Below are 27156 nucleotides of genomic sequence, written 5' to 3' on the forward strand. Positions count from 1 at the left end.
TTGGTGACTCACAGAGTCATTAGCTTCCACTTGCCCAATTCTAATTTTTAATGAATTATTTTCTTCAGTTTGCTTTTGTATCTTCTTTTCCATTTGGCCAATTCTACTTTTTAAGGAGGTGTTTTCTTCAGTGTACTTCTTTCCCCCATTTTCTTAATTGTACTTTAAAATTTTTCTTCTACCGCTCTCATTTGACTTAAAAATGCTTCTTGAACTCTTCCAAGAAGACTTTTTGGGCTTTAGACCAGCTCCTATTCCCCATTGAGATTTTGGTTGTGGGTATATTGGCCATGTTGTTCTCTCTTGAATTTGTTTTGATCATCCCTGTCACCAAGATATTTCTCTGTGGCCCTTGATATTTTCTTTATTCTTCTTGCTCATGTTGTTTGCATTTTTTCTCACTTTTATATTTGATCTTTTCTGGCACCCTGGGGGCACTGTCCCAGACTTCTTGTGCTAGGGGCTAGGGGCCTGCTTACTGGTTTTCTGTGTGGGGTCTCAAGTGCTGGCAAGTGGATGTTGTAGTAGTCTGGTAGTTTACTTGGTTTTGAGCTGGAGGTGTTGTATGCCTGGTGTTTGTGCTTGCCTGCTGCTCCATCCTGGGGATCAGGATCTCCTCCAGGTCTGCTGAGGTGGGGCTTGCTTCTGGTTTGCCAGAATGCCTCCTATCCTCTAATAGTTCCCTTCAGGCATAGTATGAAGGATCTTTCCTGTTAATCCCACTAGTCTCCCAAACTAAAAGACTACAATACCTAATCTTTCTACTGGCTTCACTATTCCAGGATTTTTCCTGTAGCAATATTCTTTGGGTTTCTCAAGGTCAACAAGGGAGGGTTACAGTGACTTACTGCTTAGTCTGCCATCATTGCTACCAGAAGTTTAAATAGGTGACTCTTAAACATTCAATCTGTGGACTGATAGACCCAGGAGTAGCTGCCACCATTGCCATAGGTCCTGCACAGGACTGCACTTCTCTTTCACCCAGTTCCACCAGAACACCTTCATGTGCTAAGAGGTCTAGGAATTGCCACTGCTGGCAGTGATTCAGTCCACTGGGGTCTGCTCTGATTTTGCTATGGTTGAGTCTATGTGGGAGCAACCTGTAGGCTAGACTATAATCCTCTCCTGGCAGGGTGGAACAGAACTTCCTGTCAACCTTCCATGTTTTCTTGGATTGTAAATCTTCCATACTCTGTCTCTTTGTGGATTCTTCCACTCTAGAATTTGTTCAGATTCACTTGTTAAAGGTATTTGAAAGAGTTTGTGGGAGATCTTAGGTGAGTCGCTTCTGTCACTCTGCCATATTTGCTCTGACCCCCCACTCCCTGCCAATACTTCAATTTTCTTCATCATATTAAAATAACTTCAAAAATCCATTCACAATAATATTTGTTCCCTTGGTACATCCCTCTTTAATATTACATAATTTAGCAAGTAATCTTTTTATTCTATATATTCTACTTTTGAAATGTTTAGCAATTATCAGTACTTCAAAATATCAGTGAATCCCCTATGATCAATTCAGTTACTCCCTCCAATGAAATAGATTCCAATAATCCATGCCTTTGCAAACTGTGGTGAATATGAGCAATTATCACTTCATAGCAGGTAAGTGACACAGTGGATAGAGTGCTGGTCCTTATTTTCCTGAGTTCAAATGCAGCCTCCAACACTTACTAGCTATGTGACCCTAGGCAAGTCGCTTAACTCTGTTTTCCTCAATTTTCTCATCTGTAAAATGGTCTGTAGAAGGAAATGACAAACTACTCCAATATCTTTACCAAGAAAACCCCAAATGGCTCTATGAATCAGATATGATTGAAACAACTGAACAAAAACAAAAAATTTTTTTGCTATGATATAGCTGATGCTTTCCAATAAACACCCATAAAAATGGCATTGCAAAGTGCATTTCCTGAAAACATTTAACAAAATTACCTAATATAGTCTGAATGATAGCTAGAATATATATGTCACTTTCTACTTTTGTCTTTCATTGTTAATTGACATTAAGAAAAGGTGGAGTTTTTAACTTTGAGACTGTGGTGCCATGAATGTTTTTCAAGAAAATGATTTGACCTTCAAATTTCTTTTTGTAATGCCAGGGTTTTGTTTGATTTTGCACATCTACCCTTGCAGATAATCTAGTTTAGCTTTAAAATAACATAAAATTATTTTCAATTTTATTGTCATTACAAAACCAATCTGTGCTAAACTTGATATTTTGAGATTGAGGGCCTAAAACTGTCAAGGGATCAATACTATTATTGTCCTGTTATTTTAGTCCTGGTCTTTTATAAAAAGAGGAAGATTTTTACAAAAAATATTTAGTTTTAAATAATGATATACTGTTTTAATACTATTTATGCATTTCTTCATGGGGGATGTAAATTTATAAAGTTATTTTCTTTTTATACCCAGATACAAAAAATTTGTGGGAATAAACCATCAAAATGACTAAAGAAACAGAAGAAAAAGAAAAAAAAACATGCAAATGACAAAGAAACACTGGAATTTGACTTTAGATAAATTAAGTTATTGACATTGGAAATAACTTTCAGCAAGTCCTGAAGCAAGTTACCAGCAGAGTCAAGATAAGGACTAGGATTTGAATGGTAGCCCCATCAAAATATCAAAAACACACTGCTAACAATTTCACCCGACACTGCTAATCTAATTTCTCTCTATGTTACCTAGAATTAGGTAAATTTGCACTCATAAGGTGGCCAAAGACACAATTTTGATTGTAAGAAATGCCACACCACTTGAAAATTTCACAGATAAGTAAGTCTTGCCTTATATATTTTATTTCATCTTTCTGATCCAATAACTCTTTTACCCTTCTGTCCCATCTTCCATCTCTCTGTCCATCTTTCTGTCTCCCTTTGTGTCTCTGTCTCTCTTCATCTCTCTCTCTCTCTCACATACAAGCACAAACACATAAAATTCATAATGGTAACATAAATGCGAGTTGACAGCTGTTTATCAACTTTATTTATTGTTTATCCATGGTCAAGAGAGCCATCAGAAAAGGAAACATGATGTTGACCCTCTGGCATGGCATTCCTAGTACAAATATGCTCAGAAATGGTTCCTACAGTATCTCTAAAAGTTGTTGTCATCAAAGGACTGTATTTGTTGTTAGTAGGGCAGATCTGTTGTACCAGAGATTTTACATAAGGAGAGTACATATAACCAATATATAAAATATCATAGGTTTGTACTCATATGCATTTTATGTTCCCATAAAACTCTGAACTAGAAATATTATTACTAATTAATTCAGTGATGAATGTAGTGTGATTTTAGAGTTAAATCCAAATGAGATTTTACCTGACTTCAAGCATTTACACTGAGACTTACAACCTGCAAATTGAATTTAATAAATATTTCTTATAAACCAGCTCTCAGGATAAGGAGTTCAGCTGTAGTATTCTCAACAGGTGTTTCAATATTTTTATTCTGCTTCTGTTAACAAATCTTGTGTATGCCATTGGTATATTATTATTATACTGAGTTCATCAATTCCACTGGGAGATACAGGGTTGTTAGGTAATGCTTTTGACTTTCTACCACTTTCTGATGTTTTTTTTTTCACAGAATTTATCTTCTATGTAATAGTTTCCAGTTTTGTAAGAATGTCTTTATATATATGTGTATATGTATATATATACATGTGTGTATGTATGTATATATGTGTGTGTGTATACAAGTTACTTAACCCCAATTGATGTAAAAAAAAAATAATTCCCAAGGTCACAGTGAGAGCCTAAGGAATATGTTCAAGGGATGTGGGAAATGAATTCATTGTCATTGAATTTAAATATCTCTTGTCTAGAAAATATGTGAACTATATAGCATTTAAAATAACCAAACCTGAATAAAAAACATATATATTCATATATATGAATCATATAAATATATATATATATATATTCACTAGTTCTGCTATATATATATATAGCAGAACTAGTTGTCACTTTCAGACTATAGCTACAGAAGGAATCAAGGAATTGAAAAGAATTAATCAAAATGATATTGTAGACATTTTTTTTAAGCAATCGGGGTTAAGTAACTTGCTCAAGGTTATACGGCCAGTTGTTTCTGGGTGAGTGCTAAGTATCTGAGCCCGGCATTCGATCCCCAGGTCATCCCGACACTGGAGCCGGTGCTCTTACTTGCTGTACTACCTGGCCACCCCCGTAGAATTTTTTTTTCAAGAAATTAATCATGATTCATTTATATTGACTAAAACTCTAGAAAGTATCATTAGAGATAAGTTTATTTTTTCTAATAAAGACTTAGACTCAGAATTTAAGACCTGGAAGGATTATGGGTGGCAGGAATAATTGGATAAAGATTAAATAGTTCTTTTATAATAAAGAAGTTCAGATCCAAATGGGGTCTGTGTTAGTTGTGAGTCCCCATGACAGAGATTTCAATGAGTATCTTTGTGAGTTCCTTAATATTTTTCTGCCTTTCTTTCTTTCTTTCCTTATTCTTCCTCCTCGTTGTTGCCTATTTCTTTTTCTCTCTCTTTCATTTTCTTCCTCCTAGCCTCTATTTTTTTCCTTCTGTCTTTTTTACCTTTATCTTCATGACCAATTTGAGATTGCTCAAAAAAGGTAAAATAATATACAATATGGGACATCTAAGAATAATAGCAGAATGGCAACCATCTGTTTGGAAAAAAAAAAAGTATAATTGTCAGATATATGAGTAACTATCATGCTAACTATTTGGCCATTTAATTTAGCCCTGTTTCCTGGATGAAGAAAATATCAAGTTACATAGCATCCGTTGCCTGACAAAAAGACGCACACTCATCTGCAAATAACACTTTTCCTAGAACTGAATTCAGAGGGTAATTTACCACTTGAATACCTGTGTAAGGGACATTAGATACTGCCATGGATGATATCTTCAATATAATATTACTAAAAGTAAAAAGAGAAATGTTGTTAAAATATTCTTATATTAACCTTTTGTGGAGGCTGAAGGGATGGGCTTAAATTCTGCTTAAAAAAGGCCTATCTTTGAGGGTTTATACATCATTTAAGTGCTTTTCTTTTCTCATCATATAACATAATTTAGAAAAAAAACTTTATAGAGAATAGAAGAATGGATGATTTGTACATTGATTATAGATTACTACTCTCAAATAACAGATGCCTTGGGCAGTTATTATAATTCATCAAATTATTTAACCAATATCTATATTACCTAGAGTACATATGTGCATATATTATTGCTTTCAACTATTTTAAAATATCAGTGCATGTTAAGCACATATATGTATTTACACATGTGTATACAAGTACACATGTATGCATATGTATGTGTGTGTATATATGTATACAAATAAGTGTGTATACATATGCACATACAATTTACCTGAAATCTGTATGCTTTGGATACCAGATGTAAGAGGTAAAATCTTATAATATTATAATAAAGCATATAATATAATAAAATTATAATATCAAGCTAAACTTTTATTCTTGACTTAACAGAAGACTTATCTGCTTCAGCAAGAATGTAGGCAAGAAAGATATCTGTAGATAGAGTTTTTTTTTTAAGAAAAAAAAAAGAGGGGCATGTGGGTGGTGGAATGAATAGATCACCAGCCCTGAAGTCAGGAGGACCTGAGTTCAAATTTGGCCTCAGACACTTAACACAAAAAACTAGCCATGTGACCATGGGCAAGTCACAACCCCAACTTCCCCCCTCCAAAAAGCAAAAACAAGTTTGGATCATTAAACATGGATTTAGAACTAGAAAAAGATCTTAGAAAACCTGTAGTCTACCTTTTCCATTTTATATATTAGGGAACTGAGACTGAGAGAAGTTCAATGATTCATCTGCGGTCACACAGGTAATCAGGATCAGAGCTAGAATTCAACCCAGGTTGCTGACTCCACAATCCAGCCCTCTTTCTAGCATGACATCTTGTTTCCCCTATACAAATAGTAAAATAATTTAAGCCTAGGATTACTTGATGACTGATACAGCCATAGAAAAATCACACTATGACTCCCATAGATTTACTGTTTGAATTAGACCTGAATCCTGATCATTCAATCAGGATAATTTGGCTTCAAAATAAATCTCCTGTATGTCTCCTACATATGAATGAAATGCCCTGGGTGGAGTTTTTTAGTTTTCACCTCCTACTTGTTGGGAAATGCTTGCTAAATATAGCAATCTTCCTTTTAATGAAATGAGTGCTGAGTTGCTCCTTCTGACCATGAGGAGCTAAATGATACAACTACTATTTAAGGCTATGGCTAGAACCAATAAACAATATCAACCATTAAGAAATTCCACTTTCTTTTCTCTTGCAGGACGTTGTGCATTTAATTAATTCAATAACTATTCAACTTATAAAATATATAAAGAGTGATGCTTGGCATTATTTAAGATTGATATTCAGTTCATTATCCAAGTATTCCTGCCACCCATGATTTTATTCATCAGGTCCTGAAGAACATAAAAGGTATAACCATATTGCATTGTGAAGTTGAAACCATTTCATGGTCTACTCTATTAAATCAAAAGCTAATAGATATAGAAACACTGCAGAAAGAATTGGGCTGCTTTCTTCACAAGACAAAACAGGGTAAGAGAATGGTTAGCAGTGGAATAATTATACCTGAAACTTTGTTTCATTTTTATTTGTTTTTATCTCCTCATTCAAATAACTTACTTATTCCATATACTAATTTAGTTATTACTTGGGGTGGTGAAGTATGTTCTACTTATATTATGGAGTAGAGCAGATAGGTAAAACTCATAGAAAACTCCCAAGTGGCCCAAACCAAATTAAAATGTGATTGGGAAATGGTTGACAAAATGAATAAAAATATAGCAAAAGCATAGATAATGTTAATTTGTTGTTTTCTAAGTCAATATGGTTCAGAGCTTCAGTTCTGTTTGCATACTGCTGAAATACACCCTGATTTATGATATAAAATATAAGCTATGAAGAAAATATAAAAATTAAAGAAAACTCTGATGACAGGGATTCTTTTCTTCATTTCCACTTTTTTCCCTTCTTTTCTTTTTCTTTTTTAAGTCTTTAAAAATCTAGTGTCTAGCAATTTGTTTGGAATATAGTAGGTACTTGGCTAATTAATGCTTTTAATATCTAAAATTTATTATCCCTTTAATGTTTACAAATTATTTTTTATATGTCATCTCATGTAACCCCCAAAACACCTGAGAAGCAGGTGTTATAACTACATTCATTTTACAGATGAGGAAATTGAGTCTAAGAGAAATGAAGTGATGTTCTTAGGGTTGTACAACTAATAAGCATCTGACTCTGATTACTTAAATGTTACCCACCTGGGGGTGACTAGGGGTCACAGGGAATAGAGCATGGGCCCTGGAGTCAGGAAAACCTGAGTTCAAATCCAGCCTCAGACACTTAACACGTAATAACCGTGTGAACTTGGGCAAGTCACTTGACCCCAATTGCCCTGCCTTCTGCCCCTCCAAAAAGAAATAAATAAATGTTATCCACCAGAAAAGCCCAGCTCTCCTCTATGAGGCCTTTTTCAGCTGCTCTACACCATAAAAAATTCCCCATTTTCTCAACTGCCATAGCATTATTATATTTAATTCACATTTTGGCATTTATAATCTTCTGTTGTATATTTTTTTTAATATTTCAAGTGATTATGACTTATCTTCCTCACAAGGTTATAAACCCCCAGAGGGTAAGCATTATTTCATACTTACACTTCCTTGTGTGACAAGAAAATGGTGTTTTATACATACTCAACTCACAATATTTTCTAAATAGATGGATGACCTAGTTTTAGGATATGATCTCTTTACTCTGAAATTTACAATCTTTTAAGAAATAAATATTAACTTTTTAATTAATAAAAAGTAATTAATTCCATATTATCTTATAAACATTTCAGGAAGAGTAAAAGTTCAAAGCAAAAACAAATGGAGTAGATAATAGAAAGCATAGAATTTTCTTTTTTACTCAAAATGTACTTGGAACTTAATTGAACCCTAATTTCACACAATTCAACATTATTATTGTACTGAATATTTGATACGGAAAGGAAAGTCTGATGAAGTTAAATGACTTAGCTAGTTAGGCATAGAGCTAGAATTAGGATCTAAATTTCCTGACTTACCTTTTGTCACTTTTCCTCCTGATTTGTCATGCTTTCTAACTCTTTATTCCTATTTATAAACTTGCTTACAAAAAAAATAGCAAAACTTGATACGCATGATGAGAAAATGACACTGATTGAAAACAAAATATTTTCCAAGATATGATTTATTTTCTAGATACATGTGTAATTTTCCAAAATATCCCATGAAATTAAGGAGACCTTTTTGATATTTTATATATAACAGAAAATTGCCTTCGCACATGGTATATTTTACATGAGAAATCATAATTCCTTATATTACCATCTAGGTGGCAAAATAAAGTGTACTAGAAAAGAAAAATTCAGCCCCATGTCTTAAGGAAAAAAGTGAACATAACTACTGTCTGATTTTGAGAAATTTAATTCTAAAGTTCTTTTATGTACTTTGTTCTTTCACTTCACTATCTTTTAAGATGATGGATAGATAAGACTCTTTAATAACAAATATCTACCGATCTTTAGTAATAATCACTAAAATCACATTGAGTAAATATACTGGCAATGACTTTTTTATTTTACCTTTATTATGAATTAAAATTATTGTTATAGACCCATATTAAGAATTCTGTAATATCATAATATGGTGTTGAATGGGAAAATTAAGTCTACCATTTATTTGTTATGATTATGTCTTAAACAAGTATTGTATCTCAGAATTTTGTATCCTTTCTGACCAGATATTTCCAAATCCAATATAGTGATTAATGGTCACTGAAAGCTTTTTGAATTTCAAAACACAAAAATAATGTAAATATATGCACACAGAAATATACACACACCCATATTTCCTCAGATATAGATATATGTATATACAAAAATACATATTTACATCTCTATATACTGAAACATTAGAAGGCCTTTTAAAAATATATTAACATCTAGGCTTCTTATTTGCCAATGAAATAGTGGTTTGTTAAAAAAAAAAACAGAAAACTGGCAAATTTTTTTACAAAAGAAACTTTAGTTAAGGTGATAGCCTCAGGATACAAATAAATGATCAACGTTGATCAGTATTTCTATATAGCAATAACAAAATCTATAATAATGAGACATGTCATAAGATAAATGAAAATACATTAAAAAAAAAACTTTGAGTCAATCTGCCAACACATTCTGTAGACTAAATTTAGTAAAATTGTAAAACATCCCTTGAACAAAAGTTTCTTAACATGGTGACTATGTACTTGTTTTTCTTTAATATTTTGGCAAATATATTTCAGTGTAATTGGTTTCCTGCAAATTCTGTGCATTTATTTTGCGCATTTAAATACATTATTCTGATAAGGTATCCATAGGTTTTACCAATCTGCCTATATGGTCCATTTAAAACAAAGGGAATTTAGGAAGCCTTACCTTAAATGAATAAAGAATGACTGAAATAATTGAAGGTAAATTCACCATTTATGGTTGGGCTGTGTGAATATAACAAGAATTATTATACTAAAGAAATCCATTTATAGATTTAGTATTTTGCTGATCAACCAGCCAAGTGGGTCCTTTGAAGTACTAGACAAATAAAATAACAATAAGAAAAATGTCATTTGGTTAGAATAAAATGATTAACAATCTCCATGCAAATAATACAGAAGGAAAATAGAGAATTAAGATAATACAAAATTGGGGTGCCTAGATGGTGCAGTGAATAGAGCACTGTCCCTGGTGTCAGGAGGACCTGAGTTCAAATCCGGTCTCAGACACAACACAAAAACTAGCCGTGTGACTTTGGGCAAGTCACTTAACCCCAGTTGCCCTCCAAAAAGCAAAAAATAAAAAAATAAAAAGGATAATATAAAATTTTTTAAAAAGTTTTTATCATGTAGAATCCATTGAATAAAGAAAAAAAGGTAAACAATCAAAAGGGGAATTATAATTTTAACTATATCTGCCAGTAGTTCAATATCTAAGACATATAAGGAATTAATATAAATAAATAAGATCCCAAATGAATGTCATTAAAGAAAATCAAAATTTTTTTGAATAAAATTTAAAGTTCTGGGGTTTTTGTTGTTGTTGCTGTTGTTTTGCTTTTTGGAGGGGAAATTGGGGTTAAGTGACTTGCCCAAGTTCACACAGCTAGTAAGCATTAAGTGTCTGAGGCTGGATTTGAGCCCAAGTCCTCCTGACTGCAGGGCCAGTTCTCTATTCACTGCACCACCTAGCTGACCCTAAATTTACAAATTCTTAAGGATATGAAAGATTGCTCTAAATTACAGATAAGATAAATGCAAATCAAAATTTCTCTAAAGTTTTTCCTCACACCCCAAATATGAGAATGGCAAACATACTTAAATATTTTGATGGAGTTCTAAGTTGGTTCAATCATTCTGGAGAATAATTTGGAATTATTCTAAAGAAGAACGATAGTGATGAAGGTGAAGCCTTATGATTTCTTTGATGCAATGAACTAATCTTGAGTAACATCCTCAAAACTGAAGGAAGGAGTTAAAAGCAACAGGAAGAACATTTCAAAGCAAGTAAAACAACCAAATTGGGTGTATGGTAAAAATAGCATTTGAGTCTACAGTGTATTTTAATATTCTGTAGAAAACCAACTGTATGTGTATTATATCAATGTACCTACCTATTTAAAATACAAAGGAATGAGTGGTTTTTACTACTTATTTGTATGGTTTTAGTCCCACATACTGAATCAAAGCATCTCATTTTCGAGGAAATCTACTGACAGCAATAACAACAGGGGTATAATCAACTGACACTAATGGTTCAACAAGCAAACTTCTTCAAGCAAACATTTTAAAAATATGTGAATCTGGCAAATGCACTGTGTTGGTGCATATTTTCCCTGTTCCATGAGGAGGTACATGACAGGGTGTTAAATCTCATGATGCAAATGTTCGAGGAATCTGTTCTTGGACATCTAGTTCTATCAGCCTATAATACATAGAATGATAATTTCTCTTTAGTCAAAGGGAGAGGAAAAGAGTCAAGCATCCAAGAATGAACAATGCTTATTCCTGAAACAGGTTCTTTTTTTTCTTCATTGACCCTTTTAGTTTTCATCCCCTCTTAAGATTAGCTGATGTGCTGCTATTATCATTTTATTCTGTTTTCCCTAGTCTTAAGACTAGCCCATGCTCCTGAACCCTGGGGTTTTTTAATTACTTTTGCTGTTTTATTAAAAAATTAAAAATGAATAACAACAGTAATCTCAATCTAGGTCCAGAGAAAGAATTATAGAGGCCACATTTGTGATTATTGATTCACTCTTTTCACTAAACTGTCATTCAGTTAACTCAGAAAGCTAATTGGAAAGATGTACCCTATCATTAAACTAACTTGTCTGTCAATGAATTGGTTGTTTTGACATCATACTCTCATAAACTTTTTCTTTATACCCCCCTACCCCTTGACCTACATACTTTTATGAGAAACTTGGGTATAGGTAGATTAATGAATTAAGTGTTAAAAGGTAGAAAATAATGCCCCCAATTTAAATGATTTCCAATGGCTGACATTAGAGTTTTGGCAACCAAGGATGATAAGTGCAAGTCAGTATCCAAATACCAGAAAATAGAAGCAAGCTGCCAAAATCAAATTCTAGCTGAAAATATTTGGCTATATTCTGAGAATTAATTATTTGATACACCCTGCCCTTTTATGTGCCTCATTATCTGGCATTTTGAAATATCCATTACTTAGTCTGTCAGAAGACAAGCTGCCTACTTATATCTTAATTGAGTGAGTCTAGCTGATATATTTGGAGCTACAACAGTCAAAACAAATAGACTTTATAATATTAACCTTCTTCCTTCATTCTGTACCCTCAGAGACAGGAAACCTCATAGATAAATCTGTATCATTGGCTCAAACTCCCAACCCTGAAATTCTGAGATTCCAGTACTATGGCATTTCCTGATGGAAAGTTTCTCTCTCCTCATTGAAGGGTAGCCTGAAAAACCAAAAGTGTCATTCCCAACTTTATTGATTTCTGGAACTCTTAAGGTAATTTTCTCTCCTTATAGCTACTTGTTTTCCCTTTGCTTTATACTCCTTTGTAAATCTCATTCTTTCCCCTGGATTCACCTCTATGCATTAAAGCACACTTTAAAAAAAAATTCTTTATTTTTGTTTTATTTTGTATTTTCTTTTGCAAAATGACTAATATGGAAAATTTTTGTGACCTCACATGTATAATCAAAATCAAAGTATTTGCTTTCTCACGGAGAAGGGAGAAGGGAGGGAGAGAACTTAGAACTTAAAATTTAAAAAAAGAATGATTATTAAGAATTATTTTACATGGAATTTGTAAATATTTAATGAAATAAAAAACACCTCATACGAGTCCTGGCCTCATTCCAAGTGCCATAACCACATCTCCAATGAGCTACATAACATCTCTATATGGATACTTTACCAGTTCTTCAAATAAGAGTAATTGGTATTTTATAATATGTTAAGTTTTGCTAAATGCTTTAGAGAATCTTAATATATCCTTGTGACAATTCTATGAGATAAACACAACTTTATGATAAGCCCTATTTTGCAGATGAAGAAACCACAGCTCAAGACCTGAAATGATTTACTTAAGGTCAAACAATTTGTAGGCCTCATTAACAGGACTTCAACCTCCATTTCCCCTTATTAAAAGTCTAGCTAACTCTTCAACATATCCAACACTGACATTTTCTCCTTCAAAATGTTCTCCATTTTTAAAAAGATTTTTCTTTGTGACTACATTATACGCTCATCCTCTTATGTTCAAATTTTCATCATTATCTTTGGTTCTTTCCTATGCCTCACCTCTCAAACTCAGTTACTCAGGCCTTTCATTTCAGCCTTCACAATACCTCTCAAATCTGTCTCTTCTCTGTTCTACTGATAGCATCTTCATTATCACCTGTCTCTATATTTATTATAATAATCTCCTAATAAATTTTCTTACCTAAACACTCTTTCCCATCCAACCCAATCTTTCACAATGATGCCATATAATGCATCTACTTATGGACTCCCCAGCTCAAACCACTTCAATGATTCCCAAATATATATGAAGTAAAAGTTTATCTGCTTAGCCTATCATTCAAAGCTCAGCACATTCTGCAGTCTTGCTATGTCTGTAGACTTATTTCAATATTTTTATTCTCCATTCATTACTCTGACCAAATTGGATTATTCTCCATCTCCCCATATACAACATGTACTTTGACTCTTTCTTGTCTTTTCTTAGTATATTACTTATGCATGTAACATCTTTACCTTCTCTGTGGAATTCCTAACCATCCATTGAAGTTCAACAAAAATGCTATTTGCTTCAAAAACTTTCTGTGATTCTTTTAGTTATTGACAACCTTATTTTGCTTTTTTAAATATTACATAGTGATTTATACTGCTCTACAAACTTATATATTATTTTGTATTGTAGTTATTTGTTTTCATACATACCCCCTCTTTCTCCTTTCTTACTCTACCCCCCCAGAATCTGAGCTTTAAGAATATAAGAACCATTTTTTAACCTTGACATCAATTCCCAGAACCTCCTACAGTCCTCTCTGTATATAGTAGACATTTAGTAAATGATTAATGAACTGAATCTCAACTTTTCTGTTTTCTTCATTGTTAAGGTCAGAGTTGACCAACCTCACCTTTAGGATTCATCTGCTGCCTTGGAGCTTCTCTAGATTTATGTTAGGAAATAAGTCTGTGTGATGCTCTATTGCTGCCTAACTCACTATTAAAATAGAAAGCCCATCAGTCCCTCCTTGGAGAATTACTACTATGGTTTCTAGAAGTGTCAAATTCCCCATTAGAACACCGGAAGGCATTTTCATGTTAAATCCCAGGAGCAGTTCTAAGTATCCCTTAGGTGCTCAAATCTCTTTTAGCTGAAGGCTAATTATCACCCAGGTTACATAATTAATGGACTTTAAAGATCTCCTACAATGTTTTGTACCAGCAAAGTATTCACATTAATATGGATGTGAAATTATTAAAAGTATATCCATGTATCTTTTTTACTTGAAAAATTAAGATAACATATAGTCTCTCTCCACTGTCTCCCCTTCCTTCCCAAATAAACAGTGTTGAAGTATTCACTTTATTTATGGTATTTATTTTATAAACCTTTCATTTTTTTTACAAAGTCACTACAAAATTTTAAAAGTCATGAAAGTTTCTCTAAAACATTAAGCAGAATGGAAGGCAGTTCTAATAGTATGTGAGAGCAATAGTAACACTTTGATTATAAAAATACCATGGAAAGAAAGAAAGAAGACAGTGAAGGAGTCAAACAGAAGCAGAGACAGAGAGAAAAAGAAGCAGACACAGAGACAGACTAGATATACGATAAATAAACATTGTCGGGCACCTACTGTGTGCCAGGCATTGTGCCAAATGCTGGAGATACAAAGGAGAAACAAAAAAAGCAGTCTCTGTTGCCAGTCTTAGTGAGAGAGGATGTGCGAACAACTTTATAAGGACAAAGGTATATACAAAAAACACTAGTAATAATGAACAAAAAGCAGGCGCTAGAACTAGGAGGGCTTCCTGTACAGTGTGAAAAGCCAGGAAGGAGAGCCTTTAAGGCATGTGGAACAGCCAATGAGAATGCCCCCACGTTAGTATCTAGAGTGTCTTGTTTAAGGAATGGCAAGGTTGCCAGTGTCTGAACTGCAGACTGGGGTGTAGTTTAATGTTTAATAATGAAAGGGGGGTCAGCTATTAATGATTTTAAATGCTGAATGAAAGATTTGGGTTTTATCCAGAAGGAAAACTCTTTATTTAGTAGGGATGTTGTTAGGATCAGGCCTATGTTATAGGAAGATCATTTTGACAGAGAAACAAACACAGTTACCTTAAACTATGAAAACTAATTTTTGCTTTTGGCGTTTTTCTTTTCCTGCACCCCTACTTCCTACAACAGTGCCTGGCATATGATAGATGCTTAATAAATGCTGGTTGACTGTCTTGAGACAGAAAGTGATAGAGAAAAGAGACACTCATTTGATGTCTGAATTATATGAGAGGATCACATATAGATTTAGAGAGTGAAGATACCTTAGGAATCAACAAATCCAAACTTCTCATTTTCCAAAGGAAGAAGCTGAGACCTAAAGAAGGAAAATTATTTGGTTCATATCCTACAAGGAGTAAATTAAAATACTGAGATTTGAGTCCCCTGACTTCAGTACCAGTGGTCTATTCATTATGCTACTCTGATTTCTCTCTGTCAGCCTCTCATCAGCTGAGTGTTAATCCAGTCTGAATGATTTCTAATTCTCCCTTTTAGAAAATGTATATTCTAAAATAGGTTTATTGACCTAATCCAACTTTCAATGTGAAAAAAAATCTAAAGGAGAAAAATATTTGAGCCAGGGTAGTTCTCATGATCTCTGTCTAGTTCAGGATATGTGCTGCCTTAGAGAGCATTTTTGACTAAGTCAAATTGACACCTTCATCTTTACCTCCCCCCCAAAGTATTTTGCTATGTTATAAAATGCAGGAAGTCATATGACATATTACATATGAAGCAACTAAGTATCACTTGCATTCCTCACTCCTATCTTTGCATATTCCTTGGCACTCCTCTATGCAAAAAGAAATCATTGCTAGACAAGGGAATATGCATTTTAAATGTAAATGTTGGAAGGAAGGAAATTGACCAGGTGTCTTCTATACATGTGAGACCGTTATGTTAAAACTGGAATATTTGTAGTTTTAATCTAGAAATAGATTAAGTAATTTCTCTATCTATGTAGTCTATTATATATACGTATATATATACATATATATAATCACATATTATATAGCATAATGTCTATAATTATACATCTATAATCCCTATCTAGAGGTTATTAACCTAGAGGTTATTGTTATTTTTTTGTTATTAGAGAAGTATGGTTAAGAAACTCCCCTCTACTAATGTAGATCATCAACTTTTCTACACTTAATGTCTTAGAGAGTTTCTAAGGTCACTGAGAGTTTGAGTGATTCACCCAGGGTCACAGAAATGGGTCTTGAAGCTATATTTTCTTGTTTCTGAAATCAGTCATCTATCTAAGACTCCATGGCTACTTCTTCATAGGTAAAGGATAGACTTTAACTATTATATACAGAAAAAGATTAATTATTCCTACAAATTTATTTTTCATTTTATATGAAGAGAGATATAAAATATGAAAGCTGGGGAGAAATTGAGAATATATGTGGTGAAGTAAAAAAGAAACAAAGAATAAAATTTTGCCAGAGGACACACTTTCCAAATAGGATCTAACATAAGACTCTTTTTATTAGGTTATAGGTAGAATGCTATGCAAACTTTAGATACAAGTTTGAAAAATCTTAATTTGAATTATTTTTGTGTGTAAGCATCATGAGTAATTAGAGATAGAAGCCACAGTCAATGACAATTTGCATGCCTCCCTTACTTCCTCAGGATAGCCTAGTAGACCCATGCCTTCAGGTCTCTGTTCTATCCAAGATTCACATTACTCTAAGGGGCAGTAGCTTTAGGTCATGCGGAGATTTAGGAATTTAATGATATTTATTGAGTGTCCACCGTGTGGAAAATTCTGTATAAAATGCTGGAAGCAGATGTGAAAATACATTTAAAGTATTCTCATAAAGGAATACACAACTAAAAATAAGTTTAGTATAAACTCTAGTCTATACCCAAGTGTGACAGGGGCAAAGAGAAACAGAGTGATCAAACTCTGGTGTGAAGCAACAAATAAAGTATTGAAGAATAAGATTTAATAAGGAGGGAAAGACAAGATTACTAGTTAAGTAAGATGTAAGTAAACATGGTGGGGGCAGGCAGGGTGAAACTCTGTTGGGAGTACCAGGGACCTTTTAAAATTATTTGTTCCCCATTCCCTCACTTCCCTTTCCTTGCTTCTGCCACTACAAACTCCTAGTGGCCCAAATCTATATGTTCTCAGAAATGGTTCAGTGGAAAAAGGGAGTTCATGGAAAGAAGGTATTGAATATGAGATTACCCCCCCCAAATTTTAATTAAAATAAATTGTATGATCTCTTCCCATGATCCTATGAGGCTAGTAATCATTTTTTCTATACCAAACCCTCTATTTTAAAAATAAATTTAATATGTAATATAAATACTAATGAATTCCTAATATTGATGGAGACTGCAATGTTATTTAGATATTTGATTTTAGATACTCAACTAAAATGCATTAAAACTACCTTGGGAGTCCTAGTAATACAATTCTAGCCACCTTCCACTAATATGGATGCCAGAGGCTTTCCACTTCTGTTTATAATATTATGTTTAGATTTTGCATTCCTGAAAACTAGCCAGCCCACCAGCTTCCAAGAGTGTAAAAGTAATGTCAGATTTTATGATGCTTTTGATTCTCATAATTAATTAGCACACATCCTACCAAGATTCTCTCCAGTGAATAAGGCTGCATGCACAGAGAAATCTCCAAGACTGACATTCCATTAACATGCAGGTGGAGTGTAATGCTAAGGACCTCATCACTGATTCTGAGGCTGAGTACCCAGAAGCAATTTACTGCTTTTACATTCTAAGGTTTTCCTAATTGTCTACAGAATCCGAAGCCGAGAAGCACAGTGGATGTTTGCTCTTGAGAAGGTACAATCTTCAGTTACGGTTACATTACCAGCACGTAGCTTAGGTCCCTCTTGATAGGTTATACTAGCTACCTACTGGCTAATGATTAATGATTATAGTTAAATATTCCCAGATTTATTCTCAGAGATTAATAAACCTAACACACAATGCTTCATGTACCTTATAATTTTTTAATAAGAAGAAGCATACATAGGGGAAGGCACATTTTAACCTTTCTCCTCCTCCATTTTTCTGACTTTCTGAAATACTGTAGAAGTCAAATTTAACATGAAAAACATTTAAAATAAAGATTACTAGGTGAGTCCAATACAAATAATAGAGGTTCACTCAAAATGTTAGTATACATTCCCAAACAGACAAATCTTCAAAGACTATTTAAAAAAATAATAAAAGTCCTATGGTGTTATTTATGTATCTTGTGACCAAAGAACAATCAATGTCAATGCTTGCTTCAGAGGAAAAAAGGGAGAATTGTTTTGCCCATAATTCCACTGAAGTGATTCCACCTTCCAATATAGTCCAATAGCAACCTTTTAATATGTGGTTCTTATCTTTGTCTTTATATAAAACCTGCATGTAGATGTTTATTGGAGGAGGGAGCCCCTAAATTCAAAGCATCACCTTCTTGTTCTTTTAATTTGGGGGATGTAACAATATACCACTTTTCTTTCATTATTATTATCTGGTTCATTTCCTTTCCAGTCACACATAACCTCAATAATGCTTTTTATGGCACTTCTTAGATGCAAATTATTTTTGGTAATGATGCATCCTATTTAGGTCCACTATGTTTTCCCCCTATTCACTCTGGTTTACTTACAATTTTTTTTATTATTCAAAGGTAATAATGTTCTATGATTCAAAGTTTAAAAAAATCACTGGAAGAATATTGGTGTTAGAGATGGTCTTTTGGGTTAGCAAGTGCTTGAGTATCATCTGACACCACAGTTCAATTTTCCAAATGTTCTCTAAACAAATATTTTACCTACTATGCAATATGAGGCCAATTTGATTATGCATCTACTATGATAAGACATACACAAAGATGTTATTTTTTAATCTACAAGTCTCTATTATCTTGTTTATTAAAGTCTACACTATATTTGGCAATTTTCCCCCTTTCCACTGCACCAAATTTTGCTTTGAAATAATTGAAATTAAAGTCATATGTTAACTTAGTTTAGGAAATCCAATATTCTTCACACAATTTTGCTGCTTCACCCTCTGAGAGATATTGACACATATATTGCAGTCATTTTCATGGTGGTATGTTTGCTTAGTCTCATTTATGAATGTCACAAAGCAGGGTTCAAATAAATGCAATAAGTATTTAATAGACATCTACTATATTCAAAGCATTGAGCTAGGCTCTGTGGATACAAAGAAAAAATGGAAAAATGATACTTGGCCTTAAAGAGCCACATCCTACTAGCAACTTGTTGGGGTCATGCAACATTTACATATATAAGTGGATACCATGTAATTTAAAAAGAGATAAATCAGCAGTGTCTAGGGAGATCAGAAGACTTCCCAGAGGAGTGGACATAAGAGATTAGTGTTCAATGAAGCGAAAGAGTCCAAAAAGTGGACTTGATGATGATGATGATACCATTCCAGGAATATGAACCATTTGCGCAAAGTAATATTAAATCATTCTGTGAATGCTGTTCCTTGTTTCTTTTAAAAATAAAATAAAGCTAATTCTTTCTACTTTTTTATTCACTAGTAGGAAGACAACCTACTAAGCCTTTTTCTAGCATTTTCAATTATTCGAGCACTATACCAACTAATTGCTAATTGGACAAAAATAACTCACATTTATTTTTTTTAATTTTTTGTATATGTTTGTATGTGAGATTAAAAAAAAAACTAATTTTCTTACCACTCTTTTCTAATATATCTTCAATGCTATTGAGAATCAGAAATGGGCCAGAGAGAATTAAGAATCTTTTTTATTATTTTTATCCATTTCATGGGTTGCTGTGGTTAATATTGCTGGTTACTTGGTTGCCAACCTTCAGGGGGTAATCTTCTTCCTAATTACCTAGGCTGCTCTTGAGATACAGACAGATAATTTGTTGCTTGGCCCATATTCAAAATTCCTACAAAAATTAAAAAAAATTATTGGTAAAAGATGATGTGTTAAAGAGTAGCAAATGAATAATAAAGTAACTTGTGAAATTGGTGCTTCTTAGAAGAATCCTATTCCTTTTTTATTTTGGATTTGTTATAAGCATGTTAATATATTCCTTCATTCAAATCAGTGATGATTTAAAAAAAATTTGAATATCCAGAGCCAAAGAGAGAGCCCATTACTTTTAAAGCTTATAGAAGTATAATAGTTAATATTTTACATAACATTTTCAGATTTAGAACATGATTTCTGAGTCCATAATATATTACATTTATGGAATTCCCTTAATGTGCTAATTTACTACTTTTTTTCGGATCTGTGATTTGATCAGTGTAGGGACTCTCCTTGAGCAAATTTCCTTTGCCAATGAAGAGGAACAATTCTTTTTTTTTTTCCAATTACATTATTAGAGAGTTGCCCTTGGGTATTGAGACTCAGGCTGGCTTTCTATTCACTAAGTTACTCTCTTAGGCTATTTTAATTATGTTTTCAAAGGTGTAAGTGAGGCTGGTTTGCTGTAACTTAGAGAACCCATGCTGGTTTTTGATAATTATGCCTTCCCTCTGTAAGCAATAAAAATATCCCTTGGACAATCTCTTCTAGAATATTTAGCAATAATTGATATCACATTCAAAAGACTGTTAGTTTTTTTTAATTCATAAAAGATCCTTCTCATTTTCAGTCCTGAAACACCTCTATCACTCATCTCAGAGTTGTTAATGGAAGTTCAGAAATCACATTGACAGGATCTTTTAGTATTTTGGCATACAATTTGTACTAGTCCATATAACTTGAATTCATTGATATCTATATTGTCATGTATACTTATCACATTATTGTTTTTCTTGGATTTCAGTTTCCCCTAACCATACCTGTTCTATCTTTTCCATCCTGAAAATTACCCTCATTGATAAAGTAAAAAAGCAACATATGAACAGTTCTTTTCTCTTCATTGTCTTTGGTTATATTACTATCAGACCCTAAAAGGTGTCTTATCTTTTTCCTGATTTTCCTCTTGCCCATAGTATATAATTTTTAAAAAATCCTTTAAATTTTGCTTAGCATCAATTTTAAGTAAATTTTGTATAAGGCTGAAACCTTTCTAATGCAATCCTTATAGGACTATGTCCTGACTTTACATTTTTCTGTCATCTGCCCTTGTTTTCACCCTCTGTGTGTGTGTGTGTGTGAATTTAAAATTCAACTTTAATCAGTAAGATTCCTTGTGCAACCATTTTGGTTTCTTTAGAGAGAGATTTTATTCCTCTCTTATTCTCATCAATATCAATTAAGACTAGATTTTTTCCCTAGAATTTCTTTCTTGAGAGATTCAACTCTCATTTACTGTATCAGATCATGGAACTCCTACCAATACTATCTCCCATCTGGTCTACCCACATTCTACAATGTAGAGTAGACATCAAATTTTATATAAATATATACTAACTCAAAGATTAGCTTTTGGTACTTGTACCCTTCTCTTTATGTCTAGGTTACCTGATAGATTTTCCTACCTTCTTGTGTAAGAATGACATTAGAGTCTGATGATCTATCTGGCCCAAAGACTCTCCATTGTTGTAATGAGTTTAATATGAAATTATTTTAAATTTTAAAAAATATTAATCATAGTAATATACTCACTTTTATTTTCTCATTAACTTAATTCAGTTCCATAAATACATATTACTATACCTACTATGTATGAAATATTATTCTAGGTACTTCATTCTTCTAGTATGCAATAGCTGGAAATATGAAAAGCTGAATGTTGTTTTTTTTTCAGTTTGCAATAACTAGAAACCTGGTATAGTAGGAATACATTAAACTATTAGTCAAGTGGTCTGAGTTCCAGATTCAATTCACATGCAAGTCAAGACATCACCCTTGTGGTGTCATTGGTCTTTTTTGAGTATGAAGGATGAACAACAAGAAGCTCTACCACTAATTCTCTGTCAGTTTGTAAATATAACTTCACCTTGACAGAACTCAGGGATGAATTTTATAAGTTACATGAAATCCCTTTATTAAAATAAAAGTATATTAAGAAAATATTCACAGGGAGCTAGGTGGCACAGTGAATAGGGAACTGGTCCTGGAATCAAGAGGATCTGAGTTCAAATCTTGCCTCAGACACTTAACACTTACTAGCTGTGTGACCTTGGGCAAGTCACTTAACCCCAATTGCCTTGCCTTTTCCCCTCCAAAAAGCAAAAGAAAAGAAAAGAAAATATTCACAATGCTTAATTTTTTTCTCTAACCATAGTCTACCAAGTGAATATTTTTCTGACTTACAATTTACCTTTCTCTTTGTGCCTGTGATCCCTGCTATACTTACTCCAAAAGATAATTTTGATTTATCACTGAGTAGAATGGAGACCTAGGAAATCTTCATCAGATGAATGAATGAATGAATGAATGAATGAAGGCACACACTACCAGAGGTGTCAAACCTGCAGCCCCTCAGGCAACATGCTTCCCACAGCATTTCTTGAGTGCTGTCTGAACCAGGTTAAAATGATGCTTTTATCCTATTTTAATATGTTGATTTACGAGTAAAAAGAAGTACCTGAGCATTTGTGGTTTTCCAAGTCAATATATGAGCGCAGGCATGTTTGTGTATGACTTAATGGACCTCATTTCTATTTGAATTTGACATAACAACATTGTGTATTCCTGAGAAACCTCCACAGCATTTAATAAGTAAGCAGTTTCTTTGTGATGAGTAAGGCAATTCCTTTTGGCTTCATAAAGACCACTCCTGAATCAAATTTGCTCTAACTTTTCTTCTTTGCCACATGTGGTCTTGTTGGTCCATGCTGAAATATCAGAAGGATTACTGTATTGGCATGATTTCTATGCTCAGAATTTTTTATTTGAAAACAATTGAAGCCCTTGGACCTTGAGCTATTCTCTTTTCCAAAGGTATGATTGCAAGGGATAATAATAATGTTTCCACAAGTTTTTCAAGACATAAAACATAGGGAACAAAAGGGTTATTTTAATTATTTTGAAAATATTTATAACATATTTTGTATATTTTTATGTATACTTACATATATGCATATATAATGTATTTTATGTATACTTACATATAAGACAGCTAAGTGGATAGAGTTTTGGGTCTGGAGTCAGGAAGATTTATCTTCCTGAGTTCAAATCTGGCCTCAGACACTTTCTAGTTATGTGACCTTCGCCAAGTCACTTAACCTTGTTTACCTCAGTTTCATCATCTGTCAAATTAGCTGAAAAAGGAAATGACACACAACTGCACCAGTTTGCCAAGTATCTTTGCCATGAAAGCCCCAAATAGGGTAATGAAGAGTCATATGTGACTGAAAAAAAATGAAATTTAAAAATTATATATACTTACATGTAGATGGATAAAAATATATACCTTGGTGTTTCCCTAGAACATGAGGTTCTACTTGGTCTCTTTAACATTTCAGTACCTTGGGTCCACTATGAGGATGGTAAAGTATTTTCCCTTGTTTTATTACAGTTCTGGAAAAAAAATAGAAAAGGTACTAGGTAATTGGATAACAAATAAATACTTTCAACTTCATTTGTGGGCTGCATTAAATCATTTAGTTTATTGTGTTACTACTTATTAAATAATTGCTGTCTCCTCATCATATATATGGTCATAAAGTTTAATGCAAAATGATAACCTAGAAACCTTAGAGAATAAACATAAATTCCAGAAGTGCTACAGTACATGACAGCTGTTAGCATTTCATTAGATTAGTTTATAAACTAGAAAAGTCAGGTTGCATAGAAAAGAAAATCATTCCATCCCAATATCAGTTAGGCAACATTATTTTTTATGTGTACTATGCCAGTCAGTTGATTAGCAAATAGTAAATAAAATTTCTTTAGCACTTGCTATGTGTCAGGCACTAGGCTAAGCCCTGGGGTTTCAAATAAAAGGGAAAAACCCAGTCTCTGCTTTCAAGACGTTCACAATCTAATGGTGGAGACAACATGCAAATAACTATGTAGAGACAAGTCATATGGGGAGAAGTTGTAGCTATTCTCAGAAGGAAGGCATTCAGACTAAGGAGAACTGGGAAAGTCTTCTTGTAGAAAGTGGGATTTTACCCGAGAGTTGAAGGAAGTGAGGGGAGTTAGAAGGTGTGTTTGTTCTCTGTTGTTTATCCTTCATTTTTAAAGTGGACCATGGCCTCAGGAAGGTGATGCCGTGACTTGCAAGTGGAGAGGGCTATGCAAAGTCACCAACCTCACTTTCTCCTTCAGAGCCATCTGGGTTCAGTGGCAAGATATAGATCAGGACAGTGGTGATGAGGAAAGGGAGCATTCTAGTCATTGAAGAAGGCCCATGAAAATGCTTCGTGTCTGGAGATGGAGTATTGTATGGAAAGAGCAGTGCGATTTGGGTACTGTAGGAAATCAAAAACCCAGTTGCTTTGATTGGATGGGGGAGAGTCACAATGTGGTCCCTATTTGTGTTTTAGGTGGGTTGGTTACAGATGAGTAAAGGATGAATTGGAATGGGAAAGAGATGAGGCAAGGAGACCAATTAGAAGGGTATTGCAATAGGCCGGGCACAAGGGGATGAAAGTCTACACCAAGCTAGTGGCAATGTCAGAAAGAGAAGGTGGCATATAAAAGAGATGTTACCAAGGTGCAAACAGCAGAACTTGACTGCTACATATGGGAGGCGGGGATGAGACAGTGAGATGTTGAAGATAACACCTATGCTGTAAGCCTAGTTGATTAGGAGGATGGTGGTTCCCTTGACAGAAATAAAGAGGTAAGGAAAGGGGGAGGGGCTTCAGGGTAGGTTGCAGGAAGCTTTGCTGAGGCATGAATAAGGGGGAAAAGGAAGTGATGTAAGGTAGAGAACAAATTTTTAAAATGATGCTATGTCCATCATTAAGAAATTTACGAGTTAAAGATCCCTTTATGTATTTTCCAGAAAACTTTACCCAATGCCAGAGAAGGCAACATTTTCAATTTCCATTTTATTGTTTAAAGTAAAAATTTCAGTCAGAGGTGAATCACAGGTTATACATGCTAAAAGGTGAGTTAGGAAAAGGTAAACAGTGGTGCAGGAGAAAGAGAGTTGTATTTGGACCCAGAGAAGAGATAGCATGGTTTATTACAGTAGGGTCAAATGCAAATATAAATGAGGCCCCTAAACCACACATAAGGATACTTGTGGAATGCGCATTAACTCAGTTTAAAATGTGACATTATCTATATTTTATTGTATTTTTATTTATCGGTTAAATATTTTCAAGTTGCATTTAAATCTCGTTTAGGCTGCACTCAGATGTGTTTTAGACCCTGTTTTTGAAACCTCTGTATTGGATAGAGCACTGGACTTGAAGTTGGGATAGATAGGGTTTCAAATCTGACCTCAGACATTCATAATCTATGTGATCCCGGAGAAGTTATTTAACATGTTTCCTCAATAAAATTAGAGGGTTGCCTTTGATGACCTTTAAGATCCCCTATAGCACTAAATTCATGCTTCTATAACTTACATTCAAATACAAACTCTGCCACTTAAGTTCCTGTGTGTTTGGGGACATCATTCTACTGACCTAAGATTCCTTCCTTCTCTGGTTTCATTATCTTATGATGCTAAAAAAAATTAAGACAGTGAGCAAAGGGCAGATAGATGGCACAGTGAATAGAGTACTGGCCCTGGAGTCAGGAGGACCTGAGTTTAAATCTGACTACAGATACTTAACGCTAGCTGGGTGACCTTGAGCAAGTCACTTAACCCCAACTGTCCCTCCAAAAAGCAAAAGAGAGACAGAGAGAGAGAGACAGATAGAGAGAGAAAGAGAGAGAGAGAGAGAGAGAGAGAGAGAGAGAGAGAGAGAGAGAGAGCAGGCAAAAGCGATCAGTACAAAGAAATTTATGGGGGCCTAGGTGAACGATAAAACAAGAGAAGGGAAGTCCTAGTTTCCTTAGACTGACACTGTGACAAGAAGATACCATCAAGTTTCCTGATGCTGCAACTCTGTGTTTTCTACGGAATAAGATGGTTTTAAAAGGTTTATATCTGGGGATGAAATGTGAAAGGACATGAAGAGGGATATAAATGATAACTAAAGAAAATGAGATTCTAATGTATCTTAAATGATTTTGGATATTTATAAGGAAATGGAATGTACTCAGACCTTATTTGTTTGTAAGGATTCAAAATACAAGAAAGATGTCTACATTTTATTTTTGGAGGGGGGAAGGCAGGGCAATTGGAGTTATGGGACTTGCCCAAGGTCACACGGCTAGTAAGTGTTAAATGTCTGAGGCTGGATTTGAACCCAGGTTCTCCTAACTCCAGGGCCAGTACTCTTTTCACTGTGCCACTTAGCCATGCATGTCCACCTGCATGTCCACATTTTTTATTTTCTATGTGAGTGGGCGGCATCTATGTGGTAGATAGTTTTTCCTATGTGGTTTATTGTAAAAAAAAAAAGTTACATCATCTCTATAGATTAGTGTCTTGGCAAAAAAGACTTTGGGGAAATAGTTATGATACAAATGGGAATATTTAATGGAAATGTGATTTCTGGATGGGAAAAGTAATTTTTCAATTGGTCATTACCTATACAATTTGATTGTTGGAATTGCATGAATTTTGTGTCTAACTCTAGATAAGATATAAACTTAATTGAAAAATACAATATTTTTGAGCTGGGTATGACTAAAACTTTAAAAAGTAATCAAGTAGAACATTATTTTATAGTTGAAAATTATGAGATTTAGGCATCAAGTCTTTAACCAGAGCTACTTTCATTAGCATTTTGTTCTCATTTCCCAGCTTCATACTCTATCTTTCTAGTCTCCATTTCTGTAAAATTTAATCTTTATGCTATCAGCCAAGATGTTCATTCTCATTCTTCCCATACTCCCATAAAACTTATTCTTTCTTCTACTTCTCTTAATATTATCAATTTATCCATTTCATTTTCAAATGTGTTTCTCTAAAACTTTTTCTCTCACAATTTTCTCAAATCTTCATTAATGTTCTTTAAAAAAAAATTCTTTGATGTTTTTTCCTCTTTCTTCCTTCCTGGATAATTTCATTAATTGAAGTCAGTTGCCAGAGTAACTACATTATTGAGAAAGTGATTTTACTGATTCCTTATACTTTTTACCTACCTTTTACTTTCTTTGCTGTTTCTACTAAAAATGCATTCCATTTGAACTGAAACATTATATAGCATATCCAAACACAGTGGTTGCCTCAAATTCAGCCAAGGTAATTCTCACTAATAATAATGTTTTGCAAGTTT

Source organism: Petaurus breviceps, unplaced genomic scaffold (genome assembly GCF_028583685.1).
Source record: "Petaurus breviceps papuanus isolate PSGF00001 unplaced genomic scaffold, PetGlider_PUasm1.0 214, whole genome shotgun sequence".
NCBI lineage: Eukaryota > Metazoa > Chordata > Mammalia > Diprotodontia > Petauridae > Petaurus > Petaurus breviceps.